Source organism: Ips typographus, linkage group LG10, assembly GCF_016097725.1.
Source record: "Ips typographus isolate SLU linkage group LG10, UJ_Ityp_2.0, whole genome shotgun sequence".
NCBI lineage: Eukaryota > Metazoa > Arthropoda > Insecta > Coleoptera > Curculionidae > Ips > Ips typographus.
Genome location: NC_138431.1, coordinates 2,414,870 through 2,422,666, shown reverse-complemented (window position 1 = coordinate 2,422,666; position 7,797 = coordinate 2,414,870). Strand labels below are relative to the sequence as shown.

At 36.8% G+C, this 7,797-nt stretch overlaps 1 long non-coding RNA gene across 1 annotated transcript; it reads left to right on the top strand.

Moving 5' to 3' along the window:
• The first annotated feature begins 6,326 nt into the window (after positions 1 to 6,326).
• Positions 6,327 to 7,537, top strand: LOC145734849 (uncharacterized). The gene is made up of 2 exons (XR_014179522.1): positions 6,327 to 6,714; positions 6,778 to 7,537. It is a non-coding gene; the product is annotated as an uncharacterized LOC145734849 (long non-coding RNA).
• The last annotated feature ends 260 nt before the right edge of the window (positions 7,538 to 7,797 follow it).

Sequence of the window (7,797 nt, the reverse complement as noted above, 5' to 3'; positions counted from 1 at the left end):
TTGGGAAACAGAGGATCAATTAGTTATGGGAGTAAATGTTTCTCATAAAATTCTTTGAGTTTTGGAACCATTCTCCATTTCCAAATTTCTTCGTCGTATATTATTTACGGAACAAAAAAGTTAATATCAAAAATCTGTGTTTAATTCGATAACACAAGAAAGGATTACATTTGAAAAGTTTCAATATTTTATAGTAAAAAATAATTTAACCAAAAGTCACCCAAAACTGCATATCCTTATTTCAATACCAAAAGTAATATAAAAACTCGTGCAACATAATTACTTTTTGAAGATGTGATCCTTTTTCACATGAAGAAGTTCAATTCACCTTTTCTACCAACATTCCACATGGACTCCATATTATAAAAAAAACAATATTTTCTTCCAGTAATAGCAAGTTGACCGTGAACTTGATAGCTTGATAGCTTTCTTTTCAAACAGGTCGTTATTATCATTACAGGTCCATAATTGTGCAAACTTTATTCATCCTTCCGCTATACCCTGTCCCGGAGAGATTTTGAACATTTTAAATGAATGTAATTTACAACATTCGGAGCTTGGCGTTGGTCGTTATCAGTTTTGTCCGAGGTCTTCTTACACAACTTGCTCTACTGCATCAACCGCAGCATTATTAACATGTTCAGGAGCCCTTGAGGAAACAAAAGTGTTAGGCGACTTGTTCTTGTGATGATTCGCTTCTTTCTGATAGGAATACTCAGATTGGAATCACACACTAATTTTTTGGCTTGATTGTTATAATCGTATATTATTGATTGATAATAGTATTGAAGCTACACATTAATTGTCGTGCTAAAGATTCTTGAAAGGAAAAATAGACTTTCAACGTGCTTTTTAACAACTTCTATTTATGATAGTTTAGTAGACAAAATTGTAAAAATTGTAAGGTTAATATAATCTTAATAGCCCGCGCGGTCGCCATCATACCCCACCAAGCTAGGTTAGGTTCTGTCTCTTCTTAACAAATATTATTAATTTATACCACGTTGATGGCACTAACTACGGAACATACCGCCCGCCTTGAAAACCCACAGGGTTTTAAAGTTTGATAGTAACATAGAAACGCGTACACGAACCACAAAGCTCACTTTTCACTGCTCCATTCGTTGCAATCAGGTAAGACACACAATTTGATGGCCGGGCGCTTGTAAGTACCAGTGGGAGTACGGACAGTGGCCGCTCTTGTTACACCATCTGATCCAGGGTGAATTTTTTCTACAACGCCACATTGCCATTTTAGTGGTGGTAATCCATCATCCTTCACCAAAACTAGACATCCAGGCTTGAGTAGATGAGGTCCCTGTTGCTTCCATTTAGAGCGTTGTTGTAGTTCAGAGATGTACTCCTTTGACCAACGTGACCAGAACATCTGCACTAAACGCTGCAATGACTTAAACTTGGTCAATCGATTCTCAGGAACTTCTTCTTCTTCCGGAATGCTCATCAAACTTCCACCAATTAAGAAGTGCCCAGGGGTAAGAGGTTGAAGATCGGAAGGGTCAGTGGAGAGAGGGGAAATAGGTCTTGAGTTTAAGCAAGCTTCCACTTGTGTTAGAACAGTACAATACGCTTCAAATGTCAATAGAGTGTTAGATAAGACTCTTTTTAGATAAAATTTGGCTGATTTTACACCAGCTTTCCAAAGTCCACCAAAATGAGGAGCTCTGGGAGGGATTACATGCCATCTAATTCCTTCATTACTTAGTTTTGAACCAATGTAATCATTATTAGCAGTCAATAATTTTGAGATTTCGTTTTTTCCACCAATAAAATTGCTACCATGGTCAGAAAAAATGTCTGAGCTCAGGCCTCGTCTAGCAAAAAACCGTTTTAAAGCTGCTAAAAACGCATTGGTTGATAAATCCCCCACCAATTCAAGGTGAATAGCACGGGTAGAAAAACAGACGAACAGACAAATCCAAGCCTTCAATATTTTTGGGTTTCTGGTAACTCTGTCCTTTAAAGATACAGGACCTATATAATCAATTCCAGTAACTAAAAATGGTCTATTTGAAGTAACGCGCTCTTTAGGTAAATTTCCCATTATATGGTTAGCAGGAGAAGCACCAAATCGAAAGCAAGTTGGACAATTTCGAACCATTTTTCTAACTGTATTGCGGCCTGACACAGGCCAAAACCTGTCTCTAAGGGAGCTCAATAATAACTGAGGGCCAGCATGCAATAAGCGCACATGTTCATATTGAATAATCAAGTAAGTAAGCTTATGTTTAGCTGGTAGAATTGCAGGGTGTTTTTTCTCATTGTCAAATAAAGAATGATAAAGTCTTCCACCTACCCGCAAAACTCCTTGTGAATCTATAAATGGATGAAGGCTAACAATCTTACTTTTATCAGAAATTTTTTTATGGTCAGTTAGATGTAAAATTTCTGAACTAAACTCGCTCTGCTGGGCGATTTTTAGGAGATGAATTAAACTAGATTTTAATTCAGATGATTTTAGAAAACCAACCTCCCTAAGAGCCTTAGGTTTTCGACTGTTATGAACATATCGTAGAACATATGCTATGACTCGCTGCAATTTAGAGAATTTAGAGAATCGCTCAAACCAGTCCACCTCTAATACTGACACGTTAAGTGTGGACTTTATTATTCGCTGCTCTGGCAAATTGGTCTTTAATGATGGAGGATTTGTTGCAGGCCAAGAACGACTTGGTAAAGAAAGCCAGGCAGGACCACTCCACCATAAAGTGTTTTGCAAAATATTATTTGCATTTAAGCCTCGTGAGAGAAGGTCGGCGGGATTCTCCTGAGAAGAAATGTAACGCCATTTTTCAGCCGAAGTTAAAGCATTAATTTGTGAAATTCTATTAGCAACAAAAATTTTAAATTGCTGAGATGATGAATTTATCCAAGATATCACAATTGTGGAATCAGACCAGAAATAAACATTGTCAAAAGATATTTGTAAAGATTTGATGACTTTATCAAAAAGCTCTGCTAGAAGTAAAGCTCCACAAAGCTCTAATCGAGGTATGGTAATAATTTTAATAGGAGCTACTCGGGTTTTAGCACATAACAAGTTAACTTGGATGTTTCCATCAGGATTTATAGACCTAATGTATATGCATGCACCATAACCAGACTCACTAGCATCAGAAAACCCATGAAGTTCCACCTTTGTAGCATTTTGAGCAATTACTGGTCTTTTTATAGAAATAGTATTTAAAGATTCAAGTGGAGCGTAAAAGGCATTCCACATTGTCATAATGTCTAAGGAAACTGACTCATCCCAGTCTAATTTCACTTGCCATAATCGTTGTATTAACCTTTTAGCTACAAACACTACTGGAGCTAAAAGACCTAAAGGGTCAAATATCTGAGAAATGCATGACAAAATAATTCGTTTGGTTATTTTATTAAAATGTTGAATGTTGATTGAAAACTTAAGACAATCATTCTGTGGCTCCCAATAGAGACCAAGAATTTTTAAGTTAGAGTCACCAAATTGAAATTTATTGTCTGTTAAGTCAGGAAAATCTGAAGTAACCTCAGGTTTATTGGAGTTAAATTTTCTTAATTCAAATCCAGCTTGCAGAAGATATTCAAAAAGTTGAGTTTTTATATTTTGTACCTCATTAATGGTACTACCCCCTGTACACAAATCATCTACATAAAAGTCTTCTGCGATTATTTTACTAATTGTAGGGTTGCTTTCAGCACATTCCAATGGAAGCTGCTTTAAACATCTCGTGGACAAATAAGCTGCACAGCCAGTTCCATAGGTCACAGTATTAAGGACATATTCCTCAATGTTTTTTGAAGAATCTGATCGCCACAGTATCATTTGCAATGGTCTCTGTTCTTTGTGAACTAGTACTTGTCTGTACATTTTAGCAATGTCTCCAATAAGGAGAATGGCATGCTTTCTAGCACGCAGTATGATTGAAAATAAATCAGGCTGCACAGTGGGCCCAACTAACAAAATGTCATTTAAAGAGTAACCACTTGAGGATTTGCAAGAGCCGTCAAAAACAACTCGCAGTTTTGTAGTGGTGCTACTATTGTTGATCACGCCATGATGCGGTAAATAAAAGGTGGCTCTGCCTTCCAACATTTTAGGGTCGACTCTGGTCATGTGACCAAGAGTTTCATACTCTTGAAGAAATCTTATATAGTCATTTTTAAGCATAGAATTCTTCTGCAATTTTGACTCAAGATTGAAGAGCCTTTTTTGTGCAGTAATTTTAGAATCCCCTAAAATAGTTGGAGGGTGCCTAAAAGGCAGCATCACTACAAAACGTCCCTCTTCATTTCTAGTGGTGGTAGATTTGAACAAACTTTCACAAATTTCATTATCAGGGGACAAACTGACAGGTACATTTCTTTCCTCAAGTTCCCAGAATTTGGTTAATTGGTCATTTAAAATGTCGGATGAATGATTGATACATAGGTTACAAGAGACATCATTAGAATATTGAGATGGAAATATAGAGCCTGACACAATCCACCCTAAATGGGTCTTTTGAATAACAGGAAGACTTTTACCTAGTTTTATTTGTCCAACACATAGTAGATCCCAAAATTTGTCACAACCAATCAGAATATCTATAGTTCCTGGCTCATAAAAGGTAGGATCAGCCAGTACCAAATTGCTGGGTATTTTTAAATGAGAGATATCAATAGACATGTAAGGAATTTTTCTTGATATTTGTGGTAAAACTAAACAATTTAGAGAAAAATCATAAGCACCACTACGAGCTTGAATCTTAACTGAGGTTTGTTCAACCACCCTAGAAACAGATTGGCCTATACCTGATATAGAAATATTAGTAGAGAACCTTTTAAGTCCTAACTTTTCACATAAGTTTTGAGTTATAAAACTGGATTCACTGCCACTGTCAAGCATAACCCTACATAAATGAGTATTACCATGAACATCACTAATGTCCACTAAAGCAGTTGACAATAAGACCCTTGAACTAGCTGCAGATGCAGAATGAGACTGCACAGAGTGAAGACCTGTAATGTTTTGAGACATTTCTTCATTTTGTGCCAAGAAAGAGGAGTCATTGTTTACTTTAGGTGTTGTAGGCTGTTGTTCAGGAGCTTTTTTTGCTGTTTCAGCTTGTGCAGCAAAGCCATTATGTAATAAATAAAGTGTTATGTTTTGAAGAGCATTTCCTACAAGGTGTTGAGCGACATTTTTCAGTGGAATGATTTATTCTAAGGCAATTAAGACACCATTTTCGTTTTTTAGCTTCTGCCAATCTTTTAGCTGAATTAAAGTCAAGAAAAGTTTTACAATTATATACAGTATGGTCTTTGTTACATAAAGAACAGATTGGAGTTCTATGATTGACTTGCAGACTTGGAAATGAATGCCTTTTAGCTTTTTGTGGATTGTTTATTTGAATTGTTTCTAGAAGTTTGCATTTATCATTTAAAAAGGTAGTGAAACCTTCCAAACTGACTAAATCATGCTTTGAATACTCTGATTCCCACTCCCTTCTTGTGGCAGAGTCTAACTTGAGAGAAATCATGTGAATTAAGAGTGCATCCCAGAATGCTACAGGCTGTTTAAGTACTTCTAAGGCCCTAATGTGTTTATTAAGTCCATCTAAAAGAGATCGAAGACTTTGATGGCACTCTTCCTTCACATTGTTCAGGTCGAACAGTGCTTTGATATGAAATCTGACTAAAATTTGTGTGTTTTCATATCTTTCTTCAAGTAAATTCCAGGCCACAACATAATTAGAAGGGGAACTCTCTAATGATTTCAATAATTCAGCTGCTGAACCCTTAAGTGATAGCCGAAGGTAATGAAACTTTTGCACATCTGGAATTGATTCATTGTCATGTATTAAAGACTTGAATGTATCTTTAAAAATAGCCATTGCTCATAAGAGCCATCAAAACTTGGTAAAGGTATAGGAGGTAACTTCACATTGACTTCAGATGAAACCTGAGCATTTGATAATATATTGTTTTGATAGTGACCTTCATTAGGGGTCCTTGTATTGGTACACAGTTCTAGTAAGGCTTTGCCTTTACTAATATATTTAAAGTAAGTATCCTCAAATGCCTCAGTTTCAATGTTTTGAGATTCATCAACTTCAATTGCAGTAATAGCAACCTCTATTTTAACTTGTACTTCATAAAACAAGTCTAAAACTGGAGTAATGTTAGCTAGACGCAGGTCTAACTCATTACTTTGAATATTACTAGTTCCATCAATAGAATCTATGTACTTAGTGAATCTAGTTAATCGAGTTTTTAAAGCCTTTTTGTTATTTTTAAATAATCTTAGATCCATCTCCTCTTCTAAAGACATTGTTTTAAGATTGTTACGTACGAAATAGAGTTTTCGTCCGTTAACTCGTTTGATTTGTGTTTTTAATGTACATGGGCCTAGTTACACTAGTGGACCGATTCCGATCGCTTAAATCCTCCAATTGCACTTTGTGCACATTTTGTTGTAAATGTGGGTGCGTGACCTGATAAGTTATCAGGTGCCGTAGTCACGTGATTGGTTTCGATTTTTGTCGGGGGAGCGTCGGTTTGTGGTCGTGTTTCTTTGTGTCAGGTGCCATGTGCCTATTTAATCACCCCACTTTGTGATATCGGTCTCTTTACCACTACAGCACTCGAACTGCCGACATCTGATCCTTTTTTCTGAGCCGTGTGGCGTGTGTGTGAATTTGATTTTTAATCCGTGATCATCTGGCCGAATTACAGGTAAATTGGTTTTATTGTTGGTTCTTTTGAGTTATTTTGTATCGGCCCAATTTTCCAGCACAGCATTGTGTTCGGCCCATCCGGATATTCGGAGATTCAAGGACTTTTCCCAACCGGAATTTCAAAGACCTTTCCGACCGGAATTCCAAGGGTCTCCTGACCAGAGGTCTGAGAGTTTTCCCGAGAAAAGAACGTTTCAGTCGGGGATTGAAAAGTAAAAGTCCAAAAACCAGCCCACGTGTTGGGAAAGCCGATCACCGGCCACAGAGGTTTAGAAAGGTCAGAGTTGAACCACCAAGACAATTCCTCATTTGACTTAGTTTTATTTGATTTAATTTGATTTTTATTTTTTAGTTTATATCAATTTGCTCTGAACAACTTCAACACTTGTCATAGCCTCTGGTCACCTTTTTGGTTGCCGGAACAAGTGTTGAAGCTGTTTGTTCGTTTTCCCTGGTGTTCTGCTGTTTTCTGCCCTAGGTACCTGTCACCAGTCTCTGGACTCCATTTCCTACCTGGAAATCAGCGGTGGCCACTACTGACGACTGGGAAGAGGATACTGGAGGTTCCAGGACCCAAACATCGTCCTTGACGGCTGGTAAGGGCAATTAGAGACAGTGTGGCACTGGGAAAACTTTTCCTGTTTTTTTTATTTCAAATTTAACTCCTTTTTTTTTTTTTTTTCATTTGTTCAAATTTAACTTTCTTTTTGTCTTTTAATTTTCTTGGCAACTTTTTTGTAAAGTGTGTAAATAATTTTGTAAATTTTTGTAAATATTGTAGTTATTTTAATTTGTAATATACACGTGTACATATACAACGAGTGGTTCGTTTGATTTCCTGCAGTATATCCAAGTGTGTTCATCTATAGCTAGTTATGAACTCATGCAATTAATCCACGACCTTGAGCTGTCTAATTAAAAAATGTTGAAATCTCATTAACGTGAGGTTTCATCATAACAAATTGGCGACCAACGTGGGGCCTTTTTGATTTTTAGTGGATTGAGCACGCTTGGATTGTGGGTTATCAGACTGCCTTGTTTGTGCATGTGTATTTTTGCATGGCTACAATGTTTACTTAGT